Below are 27312 nucleotides of genomic sequence, written 5' to 3'. Positions count from 1 at the left end.
GAAGGCAGGGAAGGATCTCTCCACAGTAAGCGAATAGGACACTCAGGGGCCACCAAAAACTGTTGGGAAAATATTTGTCCATCCCAGCAACAAAGAAGTGTTCATGTGAATCTTTTTTAATTGCTTTTCCTGTAACACCCAAAATGGTAGTTTTGGAAGGAGAAGGCTCTAGAGGTCAGGACAGAGAGATTAGCCGATGTGTCAACCAAGAAATTGTTGGACCTACCTGCCACATCCAGTTGTGCCCTTGGCTCCAGCCCCATGATGGTTATCCGTGATAGGCAGGCTGGCTGGAGCATGCCACTTCAGTCCTGTTGAACCATAGTGAGAGAAGGCTTGGCACTTGACCTTGAGGCTGTTATGTCCCAAGGGCAGGCTGCTACCCAATGTCCCAATTGATGGCATTTGTAGCAAGCCATTTTAGGAGACTTGCCATGGTTTGGATACTCTTTGGCCCAATGTCCTGCCTTGTCTACAGATTAGGCATTTGTCTCGTACCTGTCCTTCAAGGATTCACCATAGGGCTTCCCTGAAGGGCGGCCAGCATCTGGGCATGCCTTGTCTCTTTCCTTTTCTCCTTTTCCTGGGCCTTGGCTTCCCTCTCCTGTTCTCTGTTACAAAAAGTATTGGTGGCTGTCTGAACCGTCTCATCTAAAGAGGCAGCAGGGTCCTGCTGCTGCAGCTGTTGTAACTTTATCCTGATGTCTGGTGCAACTGGGGCAGGAATTTGTCCTTTAAAATCACCTGTCCCTCGTCAGAGTCTAAGTCCAGATTGGCAAACTTTTGGAGGCCCTCATTTAGCCTTTCAAGAAAGGCAATGGGGTTTTCATTGGGCTCCTGAATTATTGCTGAGACCCAGGCATAGCTGATTACTTTTTGCTTCACTGCTTTTAGTCCTGCCTTTAGAGAGATCAGAAAAAGATCCCTTTCCCAGATGTACTCAGGTTTATTATAATTTCAGTTAAGATATGAGGAGGGGGGCTGCAGTTTCCAATACTGGATATTTATTGCTTGATATTCGAAGCCCTGTAGCATACCTTTGGGCTTCCTTTAAGACCCTAGCATACTCAGGGTCAGATAAAGTTTGACTAAATATAGCCATGATGTCCTTCCATGTCAAGTCAAAGATCAAGGTAATGTGTTGGACTGTATCTATCTATTTGCCTGGATCATCTGTATAACTTGCCAGGTCTTGTTTGATCTTAGTTCTAAGAGGGAGAAGGGCCTATGGACCCGGGTTGGTCTAAATTCTCCTCCAGTTTCAACTAAGGGACATACTTCAGTTGGCTTTGGTGGAGGGGGTGCTTCTGAATATTGGAGCATGTTTGGATACAAGGAGGAAGTACCAGGCAACTTGGGAGCCATGGGAGGTGAATCTTCATGGAGGGCGTCCTTCTCTTGGTTGTCTGTGCCTAACACCATTTGCCTAATAAATGGTGGCAAATTTAGGTGGCAACCTAAATCTGGGTTGGCAAATTTAAGGCTTTTAGGGCATACAGCAATCCCATATTTAAGACAGTTCCTTCATATCTCTTAGTGGGAAGAAAATTTGGACATAGAGGATCTCTGTTCATTTCCCTTGTCTTTTGCAGAATAAGTCTAGCTGCAGGATGGTATTGTAATTTAAACTCCCATCCTCAGGCCAGTGTTCCTTGTCACCCAGAGGACCTCATGGCCACACTGTAACACAGAAGGATTTTAAGTGACTTCTCCTTAGAATTAGAGGACTGAACAGCTTCCAGTTATCAAGGATGCATCTCAAGGGCATCTGTTGGGAAGTAGGTTGATTATTTCCTATCTGAAAGACGGTGATGACAGGGAGGAAAAGAAAAAAAAGAAGAAAAACTTAATAGGATTCCTATTTTATGGGTAGACTTCCTTAGGGGTGAGTCTTTTTGAAGCTTGTCCTACTCAGTACTGTTGCGATGGTCACCAGGAGAGCCAGGCATCTCCTGGTCAGGGTGCAGATCCCCAGGCAGGCTGAGGTGTGACAGCCTCCTAGAAACTGAATCCCCGGGCAGGTCAGCCTTCCGAGAATTGGGTCCCTGGGCAGGTCAAGGCATGTCGACCTCCTGGGACTCCTGAACTGGTAGATCCCCAAGCAGATTGAGGTATGACAAACTTCTTAGGAACAGATCCCTAAGCAGGTCAACCTCCTGGGACCTCCAGACTAGAATTGGGTGTCTCCAAGGTCTCCAGCCTGACCAGTGCTGGGTAGGATTAAGGGGTTGTAATGGAGAAGGCAATGGCATCCCACTCCAGTACTCTTGCCTGGAAAATCCCACGGATGGAGGAGCCTGATAGGCTGCAGTCCATGGGGTCACTAAGAGTTGGACACGACTGAGCGACTTCACTTTCACTTTTCACTTTCATGCATTGGAGAAGGAAATGGCAACCCGCTCCAGTGTTCTTGCCTGGAGAATCCCAGGGACGGGGGAGCCTGGTGGGCTGCCGTATATGGGGTCACATAGAGTCGAACACGACTGAAGCGACTTAGCAGCAGCAGCAGCAGCAGCAGCAATCTTAACTCATTGCTGGTTTGTGCACTGTAGATGGGAGTAGATACCATGATGTAAAGCAACCTAAGCCTGTGCCCTAAGACTGGGAACCTGGTGATAAAGCCAAAGCTTTATCCTCTTATTTCTCTGAGGGAATGTAAGTCACTGATTTCCTCCCTCCATAAGAGGAATTTAGGGTGTTTCCAATGGTAAACATTTCATTGTCATTGACCCACTTCAGGTAATAACAGAAGTAATGACAAAGTGGTGAGTTATCTGGTCCTGTTAGGGGTATTAGGAGTATTTTAATAAGTGAGGTGGATAAATGTTGGCTACAAGGGGCAGGGTCCTGGTTGTAGGAGTTAGTAAGTGGCTTAAGAACAAATTGATAAGTGGCAATAGACCAGATGTTCCATAAAAGTAGAGAGGAGATTTGATTCGGGGATATGTTTGTAACTTTAGGAGAAAGGTGGCAAGGGTTTGGCCCTGCAGAGCTAACTCTCAAAGTGGGAGACATTATTCCTGGAAGCCCAATTTCCCTTGAAGAGATGTCATCAACAGATGGACTCCTAGCAGGCATTGTGTGCCTGTCACCCACCCTAGTGGATGCACTGAAAGATTCTATTGTTTCACATGTTGTAGGAAACATGGAAGATGAAGGCCTGAATATCTAGAGGGATTGGATACTATACAGTATTTCCTTCCCCAGGGCCAGCTATTTTCTGGTTATCCCTGCAGAAGATTGTAGAGGCAACAATGTGGGCCCAGGCAGGGCTCAGGGAAAGAGAATGAAACAGGAGGGAAGGGGGGCAGGACACAACATTTGAAAGAATGGCACAGCCCAAGGGCATAACATAAACTGATTAAAATCAAATGGGTCCAAGATGACAAGTCAAAGCCAACAAAACCTTGATCCTCAATCTGCAAGCTAAATGACACACTCAGATGCACCTTGTTAGTTCCAAGGCACTACCAAAAGACCAAGGAGTGGATGGTTCCCCAATTGTTGGAATAATCCTTCCACTCATTAGCATATGAAATCACCCAGCCAGTGAAAACTAATCACAACTCATTCCATGGCACTTGCCCTGTGATTGTCTACACCCTGTGGAGTGTGCTTCTCTCTGCTGCTGCTGCTGTTGCTAAGTCGCTTCAGTCGTGTCCAACTCTGTGTGACCTCATAGATGGCAGCCCACCAGGCTACCCCGTCCCTGCGATTTTCCAGGCAAGAACACTGGAGTGTGTTGCCATTTCCTTCTCCAATGCAAGAAAGTGAAAAGTGAAAGTGAAGTCACTCAGTCCTGCCCGACTCTTTGCAACCCTATGGACTGCAGCCTACCTGGCTCCTCTGCCCATGGGATTTTCCAGGCAAGAGTACTGGAGTGAGTTGCCATTGCTAGCTGTGTCTATCACTGAATTTTTTGCAATGAGACATAAAGAGCCTGACCTTAATTAGGTCCCCAAGCCAGGCACCATGGGCTTTGGCCAGGGCTCAAGTCCCAGTTGGATATGAGTGAATAAGCATAGCACAGAGTCCTTGCCACATGAGTTTGAGTCCTGATGTTAGGTAAACTGTTTCAAACACAACTTTCAGAAACGGAAATGTTAGGTAAGTAGAATAGGGAAAAGGAGTCCAAAATGGTGGTGGCTAAAAGACATGGAAGGGAAAAGCCCAAGAAAATAGAACAAAAGAAGGTCTGAGGACTGGAGTGAGGATCTCAGGTAAAACAAACACTCCTGGCTGGCCCAATTTACATAGGACAGGCCCAGGGAGAGATAAACATATAAAAAGAGGACCCAAAGCTCGCTCTCTCTGTCTCTGTCTCTGTCTCTCTCCCCCGCACACTGGAGCGCTCTTCTCCTCATGTCTTTGGATCAACGTGCCCTCATGCTTCGAAGATGGATTTTCCTGCTATCTTCTAAATAAAAGAGCTGTAACACTGAGCTGTAACACTGATTTGTCTAAGAGCTATAACATGGTCAATTCGAGACCTGAGAGCTATAACACAGTCTATCCAAGACCTGAGAGCTGTGACATGCTGAAAGTGAAGTCGCTCAGTCGTGTCCGACTCTTAGCGACCCCATGGACTACAGCCCACTAGGCCCTCCGTCCATGGGATTTTCCAGGAAAGAGTACTGGAGTGGGGTGCCAGTGACATGCTGAGGGGGCTTTAATGTCTGTCACTCCAAATCTTTGTTGTGATGAGACAAAGAACCAAGGAACATACACTCGCATGACAGAAAGATGATGACCTGCTCAATACTTCATAAGTAGTGGCATAGCTGAAGAGAGGAGCTGAAGAAAGGGAGGGAAAAGCAGTGGGAAAAGCATGCCGAGGAATTCCTTTCATAACCTGCCAGAAAATCTGCTAAATATCTGACCTGTGCTCACAGTTTTCATTGGCCTGATCCTTGGCACAAAGGAGATTAAGGACAGAAGAACCCTCACCCTCTTGGGCAACAGCTACTAGAGCACAGAGGATAGTCTAGCCTTTGGGACACACTGGGGGGGTAGCCTCTCCAGAGTCTCTCAATTCAATCTACTGCCATTTGCGTGTTCATAGGGGGTTAAAGGAAATAAGAAATGAGAAGTTGTAAGGGAATTAAGATTTTGTTAGCCATATGTCCTTCCAGCCATACGAGCGAGGATTTCCTACTCCAACAAGAGGTTTTTTGGAATCTGAGATTGAGCCACATGAGCTTTCAGCTGAGTTTGTTTTTGTTGTCCCAGTTTCCAGCTCGCTGGGCTTATCACTTCCAGTGCACTGGGTTTTCTTCGTGTTCAGCTTCCACTACAGGAGGTTTTGCTGAGTTGGGCTTCTGCTGTGTTTGGTCTCTGCCTCACAGTGACTGAGCTGAGGTTGTTTCAACCAGGTTAAATCCTAGAAAAGGCACCAGAGATGTCAGGACAGTGTGTAATTTCCTCAGTTCTGTCTCACCACAGCAAATATTTGAAGTGACAGACAGATCAGTGTTACAGCTTAATTTTATTTGTCAAGCAAAGGAAAATACATCCTCGAGGAATGAAGGCGGGAAGACCCAAAGAGGTGAAGAGAATAGAAGCCTGGCTTAATTTTGGCTCCTGTTTTTATATGCTTTTTTCTCCTCCCTCTGAGCCTGCCCTATGTAAATTGGGCTAGCAAGGAAGGCTATTTGCTTCACCTGAGGTTCTCACTCTGGTCCTTAGATCTTCCTTTGTTCTGTTCTTCTAGGCTTTTTCCTTCTTTGTCTTTTAGCCACTATGATTCTGGACTCCTTTTTTCTATTCTGACTACCTAACACCCAGAATCCCCTCAGAGTTAACACTCAGGGGCAGCTGCAGTGGCTAATGTCTCGAGGACTGCAACATCGTTTGCTTACTGATATGGCAGGTGACCTTCTTCAGCCACAATGACAGTGGAAGTAGTACAATGGAAATTTTGGAAAACTCCTTAAAAGATTCTGTCTTAGGTAACTAGTATACACTTTCACAATAAACTATGGAAAATTCTGAAAGAGATGGGAATACCAGACCACCTGACCTGTCTCTTGAGAAATCTGTATACAGGTCAGGAAGCAACAGTTAGAACTGGACATGGAACAACAGACTTGTTCCAATTAGGAAAAGGAGTACGTCAAGGCTGTACATTGTCACCCTGCTTATTTAACTTATATGCAGAGTACATCATGAGAAACACTGGACTGGAAGAAGCACAAGCTGGAATCAAGATTGCTGGGAGAAATATCAATAACCTCAGATATGCAGATGACACCACCTTTATGGCAGAAAGTGAAGAGGAACTAAAAAGCCTCTTGATGAAAGTGAAAGTGGAGAGTGAAAAAGTTGGCTTAAAGCTCAACGAAGATCATGGCATCTGGTCCCATCACTTCATGGGAAATAGATGGGTAAACAGTGGAAACAGTGTCAGACTTTATTTTTTTTAGGCTCCAAAATCACTGTAGATGGTGACTGCAACCATGAAATTAAAAGACACTTACTCCTTGGAAGGAAAGTTGTGACCAACCTATATAGCATATTCAAAAGCAGAGACATTACTTTGCCAACAAAGGTCCGTCTAGTCAAGGCTATGTTTTTTCCTGTGGTCATGTATGGATGTGAGAGTTGGACTGTGAAGAAGGCTGAGCACAGAAGAATTGATGCTTTTGAACTGTGGTGTTGGAGAAGACTCTTGAGAGTCCCTTGGACTGCAAGGAGATCCAACCAGTCCATTCTGAAGGAGATCAGCCCTGGGATTTCTTTGGAAGGAATTATGCTAAAGCTGAAACTTCAGTACTTTGGCCACCTCATGCGTTGACTCGTTGGAAAAGACTCTGATGCTGGGAGGGATTGGGGGCAGGAGGAGAAGGGGACGACAGAGGACGAGATGGCTGGATGGCATCATGCACTCGATGGGCGTGAGTCTGAGTGAACTCGGAGTTGGTGATGGACAGGGAGGCCTGGCGTGCTGCAATTCATGGGGTCTCAAAGAGTCGGACACGACTGAGTGAGTGAACTGAACTGAAGTGAACTGATACACTTTTTGTCCTTCTAATCTTTTTCATTGACACTACATGAGATGCACATCGATGCCTGGAGCAGTATCTGTACACCATGTTGAATCAACCTTGAGAATGAAAGACCTTTGGTGAGAAGGACAGAAAAAAAGAGAAGGAATCTGGTTCCTGGGATGTATGGAACCTCCATATCAGGCTGTTTTCTATCTCCAGACTTCTTTCATTTCATAAAGACAAATTTTTATATATTTTAGCCTTACCTTATTTTAAATTCTCTGATACAAATTCCAACCTACACCCTACTCAAAATTCAAAATTCCACAAGAGAATGTCCAGCCCTTATAGCTTTTGTGTCCACCCTTCATTTTGAATATAATATGGTTGCTTCATTTGTAGTTCCATTTGAAACGAACATCAGCAAGGGGAGATAATGTCCCCCAAATTAGGATGCTTTTAACATAAGATGGGAATAGATATTTCATGGGCCAATTAACAATCAATATCCACCATAGGTAGATAGGTAAATAGATAATCTTCCTCAAAAGTCCTTATAAAAAGAATAATGTTTAAGTTATACATGTGATTTGCAAAAACATTCCTGAATTTAAATTAATTTACATTGATAAAACTTCTTCTTAAATTAACTCTCATTGAAGGCAAATATCATTACCACAAAGTATCTTCAGTAAAGCAGTAGCACAATATTGCTCAAATAGGTAGATCTGGGAAATTCCTTTAACTCAGTGAAGACTTTAGAGAATCCACAGTCTTTAGGAAATATATAAAAATGCATTTATCTAAACTGAGAGTCCTGATCTACTTTCATTGCCCAGCATCAGGAATGGAATCACTCTACACTGGTATAAAATCTTTAAAGACAACCACATAGAAATCCATTTCACATTATTTGGTGAAGTTATCTTTTAATGCTGAGTGACATATTAGGCTTTTAACTTGTGATCTTACAAATACTTTGATATTAGTCCCAGTTTAGGCAACTTATATACACTTTAAGTTAAGGAAACAGATCAAAATGGGTTAGAAACAGGTTTCCAAACCAAAATAATTTCCATAAATCATAGAGTTGCAAAGTGGAAGAATTAAAATTTAAACTTGAATCAATCTGATTACAAAAATCTAACTCTATTTATTAAAATGCCTCCCTAAGTCTTTCATGAGGCAATGAGAGAAAATATTTGAAAATATATAGACTACAGTATTTCTCAGGAATTGATGTTTGTGAATGTAACTGAAATAATAAATGTATGTAAAACAAGTCAGATATCTTTCCTTCAGTGATCATATATCCAGGAGAACAGACTTTCTCACCATGGACAGTCAACCATGATGTGTTTATGGTGTATATGCAATAGTTGGAGCCCAGTACCCTCTCCCCATTTGTCAAACTTGACTGCACATAGCTCATTTTATGTAGGTCATGTCATGAAAACATTTGGGAGACACTGTCTTCTCTAACAGGAATACAACTTAGGTGTTCTTATCAGGGTTGCCAGATTTTTTAAATGTAAATATAAGATTTGATTTTGGTGTTGACCATCTGGTCATGTCCATGTATAGAGTCTTCTCTTGTGTTGTTGGAAGAAGGTGTTTGTTACGGCCAGTGCATTTTTTTGGCAAAACTCTATTAGTCTTTGCCCTGCTTCATTCCCTTTTCCAAGGCCAAATTTTCCTGTTACTCCAAGTGTTTCTTGACTTCCTACTTTTGCATTCCAGTCCCCTATAATGAAAAGGGCATCTTTTTGGGGGTGTTAGTTCTAAAAGGTCTTGTAGGTCTTCATAGAACCATTCAACTTCAGCTTCTTCAGTGTTACTGGTTGGGGCATAGACTTGGATTACTGTGATATTGAATGGTTTGCCTTGGAAATGAACAGAGATCATTCTGTCGTTTTTGAGATTGCATCCAAGTACTGCATTTCGGACTCTTTTGTTGACCATGATGGGTTCTCCATTTCTTCTGAGGGATTCCTGCCCGCAGTAGTAGATATAATAGTCATCTGAGTTTAATTCACCCATTCCAGTCCATTTTAGTTCTCTGATTCCTAGAATGTCGACATTCACTCTTGCCATCTCTTGTTTGATGACTTCCAGTTTGCCTTGATTCATGGACCTGACATTCCATGTTTCTATGCAATATTGCTCTTTACAGCATCGGACCTTGCTTCTATCACCAGTCACATCCACAGCTGGGTATTCTTTTTGCTTTGGCTCCAACCATCCCTTCATTCTTTCTGGAGTTATTCCTCCACTGATATCCAGAAGCATATTGGGCACCTACTGACCTGGGGAGTTTCTCTTTCAGTATCCTATCATTTTGCCTTTTCATACTGTTCATGGGGTTCTCAAGGCAAGAATACTGAAGTGGTTTGCCATTCCCTTCTCTAGCGGACCACATTCTGTCAGATCTCTCCACCATGACCTGCCCATCTTGGGTTGCCCCACGGGCATTGCTTAGTTTCATTGAGTTAGACAAGGCTGTGGTCCTAGTGTGGTTAAATTGGCTAGTTTTCTGTGAGTACAGTTTCAGTGTGTTTGCCCACTGATGCCCTCTTGCAACACCTACCATCTTACTTGGGTTTCTTTTACCTTGGGCGTGGGGTATATCTTCATGGCTGCTCTAGCAAAGCACAGCCATTGCTCCTTACCTTGGATGAGGGGTATCTCCTGACCACCGCTCTTCCTGAACACAAGAGAAGACTTTACAAATGGACATCACCAGATGGTCAACACCGAAATCAGATTGATTATATTCTTTGCAGCCAAAGATGGAGAACCTCTATACAGTCAGCAAAAACAAGACCAGGAGCTGACTGTGGCTCAGACCATGAACTCCTTATTGCCAAATTCAGACTGAAATTGAAGAAAGTAGGGAAAACCACTAGACCATTCAGGTATGACCTAAATCAAATACCTTATGATTATACAGTGGAAGTGAGAAATAGATTTTAAGGCCTAGATCTGATAGATAGAGTGCGTGATGAACTATGGAATGAGGTTCATGACATTGTACAGGAGACAGGGATTAAGACCATCCCCATGGAAAAGAAATGCAAGAAAGCAAAATGGCTGTCTGGGGAGGCCTTACAAATAGCTGTGAAAAGAAGAGAAGCAAAAAGCAAAGGAGAAAAGGAAAGATATAAGCATCTGAATGCAGAGTTCCAAAGAATAGCAAGAAGAAATAATAAAGCCTTCTTCAGCGATCAATGCAAAGAAATAGAGGAAAACAACAGAATGGGAAAGACTAGAGATCTCTTCAAGAAAATTAGAGATACCAAAGGAACATTTGATGAGCTCGATAAAGGACAGAAATGATATGGACCTAACAGAAGCAGAAGATATTAAGAAGAGATGGCAAGAATACACAGAAGAACTATACAAAAAAGATCTTCACAACCAAGATAATCACGATGGTGTGATCACTGACCTAGAGCCAGACATCCTGGAATGTGAAGTCAAGTGGGCCTTCGAAAGCATCACTACGAACAAAGCTAGTGGAGGTGATAGAATCCCAGTTGAGCTATTCCAAATCCTGAAAGATAATGCTGTGAAAGTGCTGCACTCAATATGCCAGCAAATTTGGAAAACTCAGCAGTAGCCATAGGACTGGAAAAGGTCAGTTTCCATTCCAATCCCAAAGAAAGGCAATGCCAAAGAATGCTCAAACTACTGCACAATTGCACTCATCTCATACACTAGTAAAGTAATGCTCAAAATTCTCCAAGCCAGGCTTCAGCAATATGTGAACCGTGAACTTCCTGATGTTCAAGCTGGTTTTAGAAAAGGCAGAGGAACCAGAGATCAAATTTCCAACATCTGCTGGATCATGGAAAAAGCAAGAGAGTTCCAGGAAAACATCTATTTCTGCTTTATTGACTATGGCAAAGCCTTTGACTGTGTGGGTCACAATAAACTGTGGAAAAATCTGAAAGAGATGGGAATACCAGACCACCTGATCTGCCTCTTGAGAAATTTGTATGCAGGTCAGTAAGCAACACTTAGAACTGGACATGGAACAACAGACTGGTTCCAAATAGGAAAAGGTGTACATCAAGGCTGTACATTGTCGCCCTGTTCATTTAACTTATATGCAGATAACATCATGAGAAACGCTGGATAGGAAGAAACACAAGCTGGAATCAAGATTGCTGGGAGAAATATCAATAACCTTAGATATGCAGATGACACCACCCTTATGGCAGAAAGTGACAAGGAACTCAAAAGCCTCTTGATGAAGGTGAAAGTGGAGAGTGAAAAAGTTGGCTTAAAGTTCAACATTCAGAAAATGAAGATCATGGCACCCGGTCCCATCACTTCCTGGGAAATAGATGGGTAAATAGTGGAAACAGTGTCAGACTTTATTTTTCTGGGCTCCAAAATCACTGCAGATGGTGACTGCAGCCATGAAATTAAAAGACACTTACTCCTTGGAAGGAAAGTTGTGACCAACCTAGATAGCATATTCAAAAGCAGAGACATTACTTTGCCAACAAAGGTTCGTCTAGTCAAGGCTATGGTTTTTCCTGTGGTCATGTATGGATGTGAGAGTTGGACTGTGAAGAAGGCTGAGTGCCGAAGAACTGATGCTTTTGAACTGTGGTGTTGGAGAAGACTCTTGAGAGTTCCTTGGACTGCAAGGAGATCCAACCAGTCCATTCAGAAGGAGATCAGCCCTGGGATTTCTTTGGAAGGAATGATGCTAAAGCTGAAACTCCAGTACTTTGCCACCTCATGTGAAGAGTTGACTCATTGCAAAAGACTCTGATGCTTGGAGGGATTGAGGGCAAGAGGAGAAGGGGATGACAGAGGATGAAATGGCTGGATGACATCACTGATTCGATGGATGTGAATCTAAGTGAACTCTGGGATTTGGTGATGGACAGGGAGGCCTGGCGTGCTCTGATTCATGGGGTCACAAATTGTCGGACACGACTGAACGACTGATCTGATCTGAAATATAAGATACCCAATTAAATTTTAGTTTCAGATAAATCCCATGTAATTTTTTTTAAATATATAAAGTGTCATATATCCCATGCCATGTTATGGAGGGCATATTAACACCAATTTTTTTTTTTTTTTTCTTACTGAACGTCCTGTATTTTACCTGGCAATTCTGATTTGTATAGGCTTTTATCTATACCTCTATGATACTCACATAGCTGTTTCTATTTTAGTCAGTATAGTGACCTCAATTTATAAATCATTTCTGGAACACAAATGAAAAAAACAGGATTAGACTCTGTAATGAAAAGGGATATTTCTTGGATGAAGCATTTCATTAATGCCAAGATGAAACATATTTGTGAATGTCTTGGTCATTAGCCTTACAAGTCCACTAAGGTCTTATTGCAGTATGGCTTTCAATTTCTAAAGTCTCAGGGATACATCATTTAATTACTGGAAAGTTATTACTCTGAATACATTTCTAAAATGTTTAAGAAAATGACCATGTATTCTATGTTTTCTCACAGCAGTAAATGAAGTCCTCATGCTTTCTGATTCTCCTCCCCGAAACTGGCTTCTGCCTGTGCTATTGCTCACCCTCCTGAGCTACATGAGGTCGTTCTTTGCTGGAGTGCGTACAACTCTGACTTTTTGGGAGATGAAAATATCTTCCATTTTCTATCCTACACCCAGCATGAGATCTTTCCCTCATTCCTGGAGAGTGTGGTTTTTCTTTTACCCCCTTCAAATGACAAAAACATCATAAAGCACTTTCAGTGCTTGCCAAGGTCTGAATTATTTTATTTGAAATAGCACCCCGTGTGGGGCATGTAAATCATGTCTCCTTTCAGCTGCATCCAGTGCATTTTAGTTCATTTTCCTTCTTTTCAGTAAAACGTGAAAGAAAGATAGAGTTTTCAGATTTTACTCCAATCATCAGGAGTCTATACTTTCAGTTTTCAAAAATCTGAACTATGGAAATATATATATATATATATATATATATATATATATATACACACATATATACACACACACACATATATACATATAAGCACATTATTGTTTTAATTTCTATTTTAAAATAAATACTTTGCAAAAAATTGTTGAAATGAAACTATTCATGTAACTATTACAATCTTTTATAGTTTATGAAGAAAATAACTTCTTTAAGTGAATTTTTCATTAACAATGATTTTTTTTAGTTTCCTTTTTATATTAATAAATGGCATCCTGTTATTCTTTCCCAGAATAAAGATAAAGGTAGCCTCAAAGGTAAATTGTGTTCCAACTTTTAGGAAATTAAATGTACAAATTATACATCATACTTTTTTCCAGTTTCTTCTGTCATACTCTGAGAAACATGTGAAGTTTCATTTTCACCCTAGGCATTAATTATGCCTATAATGTAGTTATATCATGTATGCACGATATCTTTTTTCTAAACTGTTTATTTTAGTTTCCATTTTTAAAAATCTATATTGAATAATTTTCATGAAGTACTATGCCATTTAATAATCCTTTAGTTAGAAGTTTTCTAAGCTATACAAACAGTTCTATGTTAATATGCACTGTTGTACAAAGAAATAAACCATCTGCAAGAACTTGATTCATTAATATTTATTTTATTTTCTACTGGCTTTCAAAAACTGGTAAATATATCTTAAGTGTAGGAAAAGTCATTTTCCTATGAAGATGTCTCCAGATTCTAAGCCTCCCTTTACCAAAAGAATGGTTCAGTGGTTCTTATAAAATTCCAAAGCAAGGGACTAGGAAGAAATCTTGCCAGAACAGTTTAGATTTCTAAAAACTGATATATAAATATCAGTTCAGTTCAGTCACTCAGTCGTGTCTGAATCTCTGCGACCCAATGAATCGCAGCATGCCAGGCCCGCCTGTCCATCACCAACTCCCAGAGGTCACCCAAACTCATGTCCATCCAGTTGGTGGTGTCATCCAGCTATCTCATCCTCTGTCATCTCCTTTTCCTCCTGCTCCCAATCCCTCCAAGCATCAGAGTCTTTTCTAATGAGCCAACTCTTCGCATGAGGTAAGTATTGGAGTTTCAGCTTCAGCATCAGTCCTTCCAAAGAACACCCAGGACTGATCTCCTTTAGAATGGACTGGTTGGATCTCCTTGTATTCCAAGGGACTCTCAAGAGTCTTATCCAACACCACAGTTCAAAAGCATCAGTTCTTCAGCACTCAGCTTTCTTCACAGTCCAACTCTCACATCCATACATGACTACTGGAAAAACCATAGCTTTGACTAGATGGACCTTTGTTGGCAAAGTAATGTTTCTGCTTTTTAATATGTTATCTAGTTGGTCATAACTTTCCTTCCAAGGAGTAAGCGTCTTTTAATTCCATGGCTGCAATCACCATTTACAGTGATTTTGGAGCCCCCAAAAAAATAAAGTCTGACGCTGCTTCTACTGTTTCCCCACCTATGTCCCATGAAGTGATGGGACCAGATGCCATGATCTTAGTTTTCTGAATGTTAAGCTTTAAGCCAACTTTTTCACTCTCTTCTTTAACTTTCATCAAGAGGCTTTTTAGTTCCTCTTCACTTTCTGCCATAAGGGTGGTGTCATCTGCATATCTGAGGTTATTGATATTTCTCCCGGCAATCTTAATTTCAGCTTGTGCTTCTTCCAGCCTAGCGTTTCTCATGATGTACTCTGCATATAAATTAAATAAACATGGTGACAATATACAGCCTTGACATACTCCTTTCCTATTTGGAACCAGTCTGTTGTTCCATGTCCCGTTCTGTTGCTTCCTGGCTTGCATATAGGTTTCTCAAGAGGCAGGTCAGGTGGTCTGGTATTCCCATCTCTTTCAGAATTTTCCACAGTTGATTGTGATCAATATAGTTATATACAAAAATATGTAGCTAAATATCATTTTACATAGCATATACAAATATATTCATAATTTTATACTATTGAAAATATTAATATTGTAAACTGCAAAGTATTATGACTTTCCTTCATACATTCCATAAAAACATTTCCCTGTAACTTATCACTTATCACTAAATTTTTAGTACAAATTAGCACATGTAAGAAGCACAATGTTCAGTGAGCATAGTGTCTTGAGGAGAAGCTAAAGTTAAATAAAGAGTTCTAGGTGTTTTGGCAGAATAAAACAGGCTTTGAAGAACCTCGGAAATGAGGGCAATTTCAACCAAGGGAAACTAGATCTCACTAAAAAATACACATTAGTGGTGAGATAATTTAGACCAGGCAGGAAAATCATGTTTCAAGAAAATGGATAAAAATATTTTCTTGCAAATGTTCTGATAGTAGAAATTAATTCAATAGATCATTGTTAGGCTAGGCATTAACAACTGATTCCAGTATTAGTTACTATTGTACCTTGGCCAGGATATTGTCAATCTTATTATGATTCAGTCTAAATGTGAACATATGAGAATTTTTGTGCTTGTATATTTCTATTGATGCACTCCAACCTGATCTAAGTTACTATACAATCTTGTTAGTGAAGAATTTATGTTTCATGAATGTGCCTGCACTATTCTCAGTTGAACTATTTCCTTAGTAGAATACATTTTGAGTAATCTCTAAAGTGTTTTTCTCAGTGTATCTTATTTTAGTTATTTTGCATAGATGATTTCTGTGATTTTCTTTGTGTCAACAATAAAAGAAGAATCAGCTGATATTTTGGTTTCAAAAGTTGTTTAAACATAAAAGGATACTTCTGTCAACATATTTGTAAAATAATATTCTGAAAGACATGAATTTTGATGGCTTGCTTTGCTAAAATATTAAATAAGCTTAAACATAATCACCTCCTCTGGGACTAGAACATGACACTGCTTGCCATTGGTGAAATTAATCTATTTTTCTTTCAATGTGAACCACCTTGTTATAGAAGATAGTTGTGGTTTTCTCTACCATAATTGTGACTAGAATGCTTGTTCTTTTTGTTAGTTTGTAAGATTTCTTCATGAACATTTTGATATTATTTTGAACTTGAGAAAGATGCTTCCCTTGTGCACCCAGTTTAATAAATATTCTAGCTACAGTCTCTGTCCTGGCTTTCAAGGTCCTACCCTCATCAAAATAAGCATTGAAGTCTTCATTGTAATCCTGACATTGCTCATGGGAAATGATAGTGATATATTCCATCAGTACTCCGGAAGCTCAATTTTGGATGAAGATCCCAGAAACTCTCTTTAATTCCTTCTTTGAAATTCAGATCCTAGTCACTTAGCTTGATAACCCCCTCCTTTTTTTTTTTTTTAATGTCGTCCTCTTTTCTTCAATAGTTTAAAAATCATGTTATTTTAGTTGGTCCTTTTTCTTATTTTTAGATTTAATTTTAGAATTTATGTGAGATATTGAATGATTTTTTTATAAAGACATTGGACAACTTTATTAGAACATAACCCAGAGTTACATTTTCCAGAGAAGTCCTACAAGCATACCTCGCTGGTTCTCATAGATGACACCATTTTGACTAAAACAAGTAGGTTTTGTGTCTCCTGGCAATCTGAAGAGCTGGGGGAATTGGAGTAAGAATTTATGAATGGAGGAAGATGTGTAATGGGTGGGGTTGGTGGAGGGTAAAGGTGGAGGGGTGTGGATGGCACCAGCTGTAGACACAGTGAGAGACCTACAGTAGATTTTTTACTGGTGAGAGTCAAATGACTATTTAATGTGAGCCGTACTATATTTGTCAAGATAACTATTCAAACCTGTCATTTATTCCAATATCAATTAAATCTAAATCCAAAGACAGTTTCTGAGAACAAGAAGATACAACATCTCTACTAGAACATACTTGAGCTTTGAATGACTGTTGCTTGCATTAGTCTAGGATGGATTTCATTTTCTAGAAGGCAGGAACTTCTATGACTGTCTGCTTTATTCAATCAAATTTAGCCCAGTCTCTCTGAATCTCTTTAAAGTATATGCAACTAATGTCTTTAGGATTCCAATTGGCTGCTTGTTAGCTGGATTGTTCTGAGAGAGTTCTGTGTCTTTTGGAATGATACCATCTATCTGCAATGGAGCAAGTAGCACAGGCATCTTGTAGACCTTCAGTACTGGAAAGTCATCATGACTTCTGAGAAACATTGCTGTCCATGTGTGCATTTTTAGTTGTATGTGCAGGGTTCATGGGTAATACTCATTTCTTCTCAGTCACTTCATCTTTGAATTGGCATTCTGCTATGGTCTGAATGTTTGTGTTTCCCCCAAATTCATAAGTTGAAATTATGATATCCTATGTGATGGTATTGGGGGGGGGGGGTGCTGTAGAGTAGTGATTAGCTCTTAAAGTGGAGCCCTTATGAGCCCCTTATGGGGTTAGTGCTTTAATATAAGAGACTCTGTGGGTTTCCCAGGTGGTGCATTAGTAAAAAATCTGCTTGCCACTACAAGAGAAATCAAAGTTGTGGGTTCAATCCCTGGGTTGGGAGGATCCCCTGGAGAAGGAAATGACACCCACTCCAGCATTCTTGCCTGGAAAATTCCATGAACAAAGGACCTGATGGTCTATAGTCCATGGGGCTGCAAAGAGTTGGATGTGACTGAGCTCACACAGCACATATAAGAGATTCCACAAGGACTCCTTGCCTTTAGCCAGGTGAGGACACAGCGAGAAGTCTGTGATCTAAAAGGAGATTCTCTCTTGACCACACAGCTACCCTGATTTCAGACTTCCAGCCTCTAAAACTGGGAGAAACAATTTTCTGTTGTTTAAAAGCCCCCTGACTCATTCTGCGGTAATTTGTGAAGCTAACTGAAACATGTTATTTTCCTACTTTCCACCTTAGAACTGAATCAAAGATCAGTTCCCTTGAATTATGATCTTCTTCCTTTGAATTAAATTCTGTGAGTCTGGTCAGTTTCCAGCAGTGACACACTCATCTGAATGAGCTTCACCAGCAGGATGAATATCTTTCATGGCTCCATCATCCATAGTTCTGCTCTTCCATAGACATACTCCTCACTCTCATGCTGTCTAAATCTCCCATCCCACTCGCTCTAGCTTCCAGTGTAGGCTATGAAGCCACTATCACAGTGGCTGCTACACTACTACAACCAGTGTACTGCTGCTCTGATATTTTGAGAAATAAATAAACCTAAAATTCTTCAAGATAATTTCCATCTGAAGAAAACAGGCATTGAAAGAGGCATAAACCTTTAAGAGATCACAATTGCTTTGACAAACAATTGTTTCTAGAAAGAATTTAATTTTTTTCCCCTGAAATCAATGGTGTTAGCATTTATGATTCAATTAACAGTATATTGACTTCACAGAAATAGTTGTAACTGGATTGGAATTGTAGAATTCAGCATCCAATAAGACTTTTAAATCACCTAAGTCACATAATAGAAACTATAATTTTGTATATAATAAAACTATTAGTGAGAGATAGCCTTTCTGTCTTACAACCCACCTAAACCACAAGCAGAAATTCACTGAAATCCTACTCTATAGTAAGCTCCATTTCTGGAAATAGTTTATAGTATTCCTCTTTAAATATAAGAGCAGCGTATTTCAAGGAACTCTAATACACTGTTTACCAATGCACTTTTTTTGCTACTATTGTCTTTAATTTTTCTGCTTTGAACTAATTTCGATACTAGACAATTACATTCTAGTATTACAATGTAATACTAGATATTACATTCTTGGAGTATTTCAAAGCTTGGATTCAAAAGATTTTCACTTTATTTTAATTGGGCAAACAAATAAAGAAAATTTTCTCACAGTGCTAGTATCCAGCATTAAAACACTTTTAAATAATGTCATTTTCTGGCATTTATTGACGTTTAACAATCAGTAGTTTTCATGACATCCAGTCTTCCAAGTGGACCTTAGGAAGCATCACTATGAACAAAGCTAGTGCAGGTGATGGAATTCCAGCTAAGCTAGTTCAAAGCTTAAAAAGATGATGTTGTTAAAGTGCCACACACATTATGCCAGCAAATTTGGAAACCTCAGCAGTAGCCACAAGACTGGAAAAAGTCAGTTTTCATTCCAATTCCAAAGAACGGTAATGTTGAAGAATGTTTAAATTACTGCACAGTTGCACTCATCTCACATGCTATCAAGGTGATATTTAAAATCCTTCAAGCTAGGCTTCAACGAGAAGTAAAACAAGAACCCCCAGACATTCAAGCTGGATTTAGAAAAGGCAGAGGAACCACAAATCAAATTGTCAACATCTAGTGGATTTTATAAAAAGCAAGATAATTCCCGAAAAGCATCTACTTCTGCTTCATTGACTATGCTAAAAGCATTGACTGTGTGGATCATGACAAAATATGAAAAATTCTTCAAGAAATGTGAACATCAGACTACCTTACCTATGAAACCTGCGTGGAAGTCAAGAAGTAACAGTGAGAACCTGACATGGAACGGCAGACTGGTTACAAATTTGGAAAGGAGTATGTCAAAGCTGTATACTGTTACCCTGCTTATTTAATATATATGCAGAGTACATCATGTGAAATTCCAGGCTAGATGAAACACAAGTTGAAATCAAGATTACCAGAAGAAATATCAATAACCTCAGATATGCAGATGATACCACCCTTATGGCAGAAAGCAAAGAGGAACTAAAGAGTCTCTTCATGAAAGTGAAAGAGGAGAGTGAAAAACTGGCTTAAAACTCAACATTCAAAAAACAAAGATCATGGCGTCCGGTCCCACCACTTCATGGCAAATAGATGGAAAAACAATAGAAACAGTGACAGACTTTATTTTCTTAAGATGCAGATGGTGACTGCAGCCATGAAATTAAAAGACACTTGCTCCTTGGAAGAAAAGTTATGGCCAACCTAGACAGCATATTAAAAAGCAGACATCATTTGCCAACAAAAGTCCATATAGTGAAAGCTATGTTTTTTCCCATTGTCATGTATGGATGTGAGAGTTGGACCATAAAGAAGGCTAGGTGCTGAAGATTGATGGTTCTGAACTGTGGTGTTAGAGAAGACTCTTGAAAGTCTATGGACTGCAAGGAGATCTAACAAATGAATCCTAAAGAAAACTAGTCCTAAATATTCACTGGATGGACTGATGCTGAAGCTCAAATACTTTGGCCACCTAATGTGAAGAGCCCACTCATTAAAAATGACCCTGGTGTTGTGTAAGGTTGAAGACAGGAGGAGAAGGGGACAACAGAGAATGAGATGGGTGGATGGCATCACTGACTCATGGTACATGAGTTTGAGCAAGCTCCGGGAAATGGGAATGAACAGGGAAGCCTGACGTGCTGCAAGTCCATGGGGTTGCACAGAGTCAGACGCAACTTTGCAACTGAAAAGCTAAGTCTTTTAGCCTTCATAGACTTTTTTTTTTTTTTGTAACTTGAATTTAATTATCTTTCATTTCTTTTCATTTTGGGGGGAAAATTGATCCCTTAGAAACTATCAGTTAAGAAAGTTTTTTTCAGTTATAGTAATTGTTTTAATTTGGGTAAAGCTAATCTATTAGAGAAAGATATTTAGTATAGAATGGTTTGCATAATGAATTTCTTTTAATTTAACAATCTAATTCATAATCCAACAAAGTTTGCAGTAAAGGACATGGTCTGTTTTGTTGCCGCTCAACTCTATTGTTGTAGCTTAAGAGTAACAGTAGATAGTAAATGAATTAATGAGCCTTACCATGTTCCAATAACACTGTTTTTATAAAGAAGTCTGTAGCTTCTCTGCTCTTGATGTAGAGAAAAGCAGTCAGGATTGGTAGAACAGCTCTGTCATTTGTACCATAAGGATTTTGCAGTTTCTCTAGATATCACTGTATCTCAGCAAATGATCCAAGTACCATCTAAAGGAGCAAAGGAAGGAAGTGAGTGTCTAGGATGTAGAACATAATCTTAAAGAAGGCTGTAGTGTTCACTTACTAACCCCTGCTCATATGTAGCCAGTGGTCTGATACAATGAGACTATAGCTGGCCACTTATGAGAAAAGATGAAGGATTCTAAGCTAAAAGAAGAAACTGGAATATGGATACTGGAGGCTTTTAAAAGTTTCCACAATATTACACATTTCCTAGATCTTGGACACATTTATTCCTTTCATAAGGATAATTCAAGTATTATCAAGTTACTGCATTCAATTGGAAGTCTGGGGTATTGGCACAAAGACTAGTCCTCACCCTGACATATGGGTGTGGCTTCTTGAAACGCTAGCAAGCTATAAGCTAATAAATCATCTTGCACTTTTTCAAACTCAATATTCAAAAAGACATACAGACAGGATAGTCACAATAAATGATTTCATTTAAAAACTGGAAAAATATTTAGAAAATACAGCAGTCAGTCATCTACAACTGTTGTAAAACATTTCTGGTCAGCAATATTGAATACTACCTGAAATGACATATGTTTACCTTTAAAAATGTGTGGGATTAGGACAAGAGTACCACAAAAATATATCCAATTTCTTTAATTTTTATATATAAATATACATATATTGAGCCATTCAGTCAAGTTCAACTCTTACTGACCCCATAGACTGTAATACAACATGCTTCCTCATCCATAACCAACTCCCGAAGCTTACTCAAATTCATGTCCATTGAGTCAGTGATGCCATCCAAACATCTCATCCTCTGTCGTACCTTTGCCTCCTGCCTTCAACATTTCCCAGAATCAGGGTCTTTTCCAATGAGTCGTTCTTCACATCAGGTGGCCAAAGTACCGGAGCTTCAGCCTCAGCATCAGTCCTTCCAATGAATATTCAGGACAGATTTCCTTTAGGATTGAGTCCTTTGATCTCCTTGCTGTCTAAGGGATTCTCAAGAGTTTTCTCCAACACCCCAGTTCAAAAGCATTAATTCTTTAACGCTCAGCTTTCTTTATAGTCCAGCTCTCATATCCATGCATGACTACTGGAAAAACCATAGCTTTGACTAGACAGACCTTGGTTGACAAAGTACTGTTTCTGCTTCTTAATATGCTGTCTACGTTGGCCATAACTTTTCTTCCAAGGAGCAAGCATCTTTTAATTTCATGGTTGCAGTCAACATCTGCAGTGATTTTGGAGCCCAAGAAAATAAACTCTGTCACTGTTTCCATTGTTTCTCCATATATTTACCATGAAGTGATGGGACCAGATGCCATGATCTTAGTTTTTTGAAAGTTGACTTTTAAGCCAGCTTTTTCACTCTCCTCTTTGATTTCATCAATAGGCTCTTTAGTTCTTCTTTCCTTTCTGCCTTAAGGGTGGTGTCATTTGCATATCTGAAGTTACTGATATTTCTCCTGGCAATCTTGATTCTAGCTGGTGTTTCATCCAGGGTTGCATCACATGATATAATCTGCATATAAATTAAATAAGGAGGTTGACAATATATAGCCTTTATGTACTCCTTTCCCAATTTGGAAAACAGTCCATTGTTCTATATCCAGTTCTAACTGTTGCTTCTAAACGTGCATACAGATTTCTCAGGAGGCAGATAAGGTGATCTTGTATTCTTATCTCTTGTAGAATTTTTCACAGTTTGTTGCGAACCAGAGTCAATGGGTCTAGCATAGTCAATGAAGCAGATGTAGATGTTTTCTGGAATTCTCTTGCTTTTTCTATGATCCAATGGATGTTGGCAATTTGATCTCTAGTTCCTCTGCCTTTTCTAAATCCAGCTTAAACAGATGGAAGTTGTTGGTTCATGAACAGTTGAAGCCTAGTTTGGAGACTTTTGAGCATTATTTTGCTAGTGTGTGAGATGAGTGCAATTGTGCAGTAATTTGAACATTCTTTGGCACTGACTTTCTTTGGGATTGGAATGCAATCTGACACTTTCCAGTCCTGTGGCCACTGCTGAGTTTTCCAGATTTGCTGGCCTATTTGAGCTGAGCTCCAGTCAGCTTCCAGTCCTGTTTTTGCTGACCCTAGAACTTCTCCATATTTGGCTGCAAAGAACATAATCAATCTGATTTCAGTATTGACCATCTGGTGATGTCCATGTGCAAAGGTCATCTCTTGTGTTTTTGGAAGAGGATGTTTGCTATGACCAGTGCATTCTCTTGGCAAAACTGTTATCCTTTGCCCTGCTTCATTTTGTACTCCAAGGCCACACTTGCCTGTTACTCCAGGTATATCTTGGCTTTCTACTTTTGCATTCAAGTAACCTACAATTAAAATGGCATCTTTTTTTGGTGTTAGTTCTAGAAGATCTTGTATGTCTTCATAGAACCACTCAGTTTCAGATTCTTCAGCATTATTGGTTGGGGCATTGACTTGGATTACTGTGTTATTGAATGGTTTGCCTTGGAATGAACAGAAATCATTCTGTAATTTTTGAGATTGTACCCAAGTACTGTATTTCAGACTCTTTGTTGGCTATGACAGCTACTCCATTTATTTTAAGGGATTCTTGCCCGTTTATTTTAAGGGATTTATTTTAAGTAGATGTAATGGTTATCTGAATTAAGTTCACCTATTTTAGTCCATTTTAGCTCATTAATTCCTAAAGTGTTGATGTTCACTCTTGCTGTCTCCTGTTTGACCACTTCAAATTTACCTTGATTAATGGACCTTACATTCATGCAGGTTCCTATGCAATATTGCTCTTTATAGTATTGAACTTTACTTCCATCACCAGTCCCATACACAACTGGGTGTTGTTTTTGCTTTGGCTCAGCCTCTTCTTTCTTTCCTAAGCTATTTCTCCACTCTTCTCCAGCAGCATATTGGGCATCTATGGACCTGGGGAGTTCGTCTTTCTGTGTCATATATTTTTGCCTTTTCATACTGTTTGTAGGGTTCTCATTGGCAAATGGTTTGCCATTCCCATCTCCAGTAGACCACATTTTCTCAGAACTCTCCACCATGACCCATCTGTCTGGGTGGCCTTATAAGGTATGGCTCATTATTTCATTGAGTTAGACAAGGCTGTGATCCATGTAATTGGTTTGATTAGTTTTTTCTGATTGTGGATTTCATTCTGTCTGCCCTCTGACTCATAAGGATAAGAGGCTTTTTGAAGCTTCCTAATGGGAAGTACTGGCTATGGGTGAAACTGGGTCTTGCTCTAATGGGAAGGGCCATCCTCAGTAAATCTTTAATACAATTTTCTGTCGATGAGTGGGTTTGTGTTCCCTCCCTGTAGTTTGAACTGAGGCTAAACTATGGTAGAGGTAATGGTGGTAATGGCAACCTCCTTCAAAGGATTCATGCCAATATGTCCCATGGCTCCCAGGACTATTGTATTCAGTGCCCCTGACCCTGTAGCAGGCCACTATTGATCCACACCTCTGCCAGACACTCCTGGACACTCAAGGCAAGTCTGGCTCAGTCTCTTGTGGCATCACTGCTCGTTTCTTCTGGATCCTGGTGCTCACAAGGTTTTGTTTGTGCCTTCTAAGAGTCTGTTTCCCCAGTCCTGTGGAAGTTCTGTAATCAAATCCCACTGGCCTTCAAAGTCCTTCCCTATATATATAGTGACAACTATCAAATTGTGTTCTGTGGTCTTAATTTGGAAAAAAGAAATGTTCCTTACAACAACAACAATATAATTTTAACACAAATCTATAGTCTTTGAAATATTTAATGTCAACTAAATATCTTAAAACTACAAAATGTAAATATTACTGCTTATGTCAGTGTTCTGTTAACCAGCCATCCTTTTTTGAATGAACTACCATATATCATAAATGGTATTCTGTTAGCAATATGTCTTGTGAGACAGCTATTTTTAAATCATTATATTTTACAGTTTTTGCTTCAGTGCATTTTGGGAAAATTCTCTCTTCTGAGTCAGTAGCAACTGGTATTACTAATACACATGGTAGAGCAATATTTAGATTCAGAAATCAACCATGAATTTTCTATGTGATATTTACATGTTGTCTCATAATTGCAGAAAATTTTACAACAATATTTTGAGTCTAACATATAAATTGTATGTGTTTATGCTAAGTCACTTCAGACTGTAGCCTGCCAGGCTCCTCCATCAATGGGATTTTCCAGGCAAGAATACTGGAATGGGTTACCATTTCCTTCTCCAGGGGATCTTCCCAATCCAGAGATTGAACCAGTAGGTCTTATTTCTCCTGCATTGGCAGATTGGTTCTTAACCACTAGCACCACCTAGGAAGCCCAACATATAAGTTACTATTCATTATATCCTGACTTTTTAAATCATTCTTAAATGAGCATCTAGAGCCAAAGAATATTTCCTGTATTCTTTCTGCTTTAAAATGTTCACTACTGGTATATTATTATAAAAATGAGAGTAGTAGGGAATTGCTTAATTTAATACTCTTTTCAATTTAGACTACATGGCAAAACATAGTAACCTTACAAATAATCTTCATAACATTTAATTTGAAGTTTCCTTGTTTATGAATTATTCCATTTGTGCATTTTTACGTCCTTGTTCTATGTTTCTTATATTATTTTGAGTAGTCACTTTAGCTGTATATTTTTTACCCACTTTCAATTTACTTAAATCACTTTTCTTAATTTTTAAAGAGTGTTTTAAAGTGAAATCACCAATGATAGACCTATTTTTGTAAGCTTTTCTAGCAATATACATAATAATCAACAGTTTGTATTAAATAACTATAAAGATATGATTGAAAATTAATTTTATGTCAATGGCTACAGTTTCCTCTTTATAGAAGAATGCTTTGTTATTTTGAATATATCTTCTCTTGTATGTAATATAAAGTTTCAAATAGTCTAAATTAAATCTAATTATTTTAATAATGTTTAGTTGACATTCTTAGGATTTGTTCTTGAAAGACTTTAATGCAAAAAGTGATAAAAATATCAGCAAGGTATTCTACTTGGGTCAGATTCAGAAACTATAATATTTGTTCTTTGATTTATTCCAAACAATGTCATTGCTTCCAGTATACTTGAAAATATGTTTCCTCATTTCAATGCAAAGCAACGTACTCTAGGTTTTTATTATCTGTAAAGTTTCAAAAAGTATAGTATTATACTTTATAGGCATAATGCTTATTGATGCTGCTGCTGCTGCTGCTGCTGCTGCTGAGTCGCTTCAGTCGTGTCTGACTCTGTGCGACCCCATAGATGGCAGCCCACCAGGATCCCCCATCTCTGGGATTCTCCAGGCAAGAACACTGGAGTGGGTTGCTATTTCCTTCTCCAATGCATGAAAGTGAAAAGTGAAAGTGAAGCTGCTCAGTCGTGTCCGACTTGCAGCGACCCCAGGGACTGCAACCTACGAGGCTCCTCTGCCCATGGGATTTTCCAGGCAAGAGTACTGGAGTGGGTTGCCATTGCCTTCTCCATAATGTTTATTATGTATATTTAAATTAAAATAATATAAATTGTTTAATATTTCAAAATGTACCATAGGTGCCTTGTGAACCTGTTGAGAATACTGCAGTAGTTTGCGAGCAATTTCTTGAACATGTGCACAGTGCTTAGCCATTTAGTCTTGTCCGATTCTTTGCGACCCTGTGGACTGCAGCCCGCCAGGCTCCTCAGTCCATGGGGATTATCCAGGCAAGAATACAGGAGTGGGTTGCCATTTCCTACTCCAAGGCAGCTTCTCAACCCAAGGATCAAAACCAGGTCTCCCACACTGCAGGTGGATTCTTTACCACCGGAGCCACCAGGGAAACCCACGTGAACATGTAGAGGGATATAAAAAGAAACAAGAAATTTATAATCAGTATCCAGAAATTGTTATGGAAGACTCATGAATTCTTGCTATTTGGAAAGATATGGAAATAACCGTGATGTGTTTCTAGTCTCCACATCTTCACTTTCCACAGAACCAATGTCCTCTAATAAGAACAAAATGCACAAAAAATTAAATTGTTTGGGTACATATATAGCCAAAATGACAGAATGATCTCTGTTCGTTTCTAAGGCAAACCATTCAATATCACAGAAATCAAAATCGATGCCCGACCATTAACACTGAAGAAGCTGAAGTTGAAAGGTTCTAGGAAGACTTACAAGACCTTCTAGAGTTAACACCACAAAAATATGTCCATTTCATTATAGGGGACTGGAATGCAAAAGTAGGAAGCCAAGAAACACTTGGAGTAACAGGAAAATTTGGTCTTGGAGAACAGAACGAAACAGGCAAAAGGCTGATAAAGTTCTGCCAAGAGAATGAACTGGTCATAGCAAACATCCTCTTACAATAACACAAGAGAAGACTCGACACACGAACATTACCAGATGGCCAACACTGAAGTCAGATTAATTAAATTCTTTGCAACCAAAGATGCAGAAGCTCTATACAGTCAGCAAAAACAAGACCAGGAGCTGACTGTGGCTCAGATAATGAACTCCTAATTTACAAATTGACAAATTCAGACTTCAATTTAAGAAAGTGGGGGAAACGATTAGATCATTCAGTCGAGTCCAGTTCAGTTGCTCA

Source organism: Bos indicus, chromosome 12, assembly GCF_029378745.1.
Source record: "Bos indicus isolate NIAB-ARS_2022 breed Sahiwal x Tharparkar chromosome 12, NIAB-ARS_B.indTharparkar_mat_pri_1.0, whole genome shotgun sequence".
Taxonomy (NCBI): Eukaryota; Metazoa; Chordata; class Mammalia; order Artiodactyla; family Bovidae; genus Bos; species Bos indicus.
Note: the sequence above shows the minus strand (reverse complement) of the source record.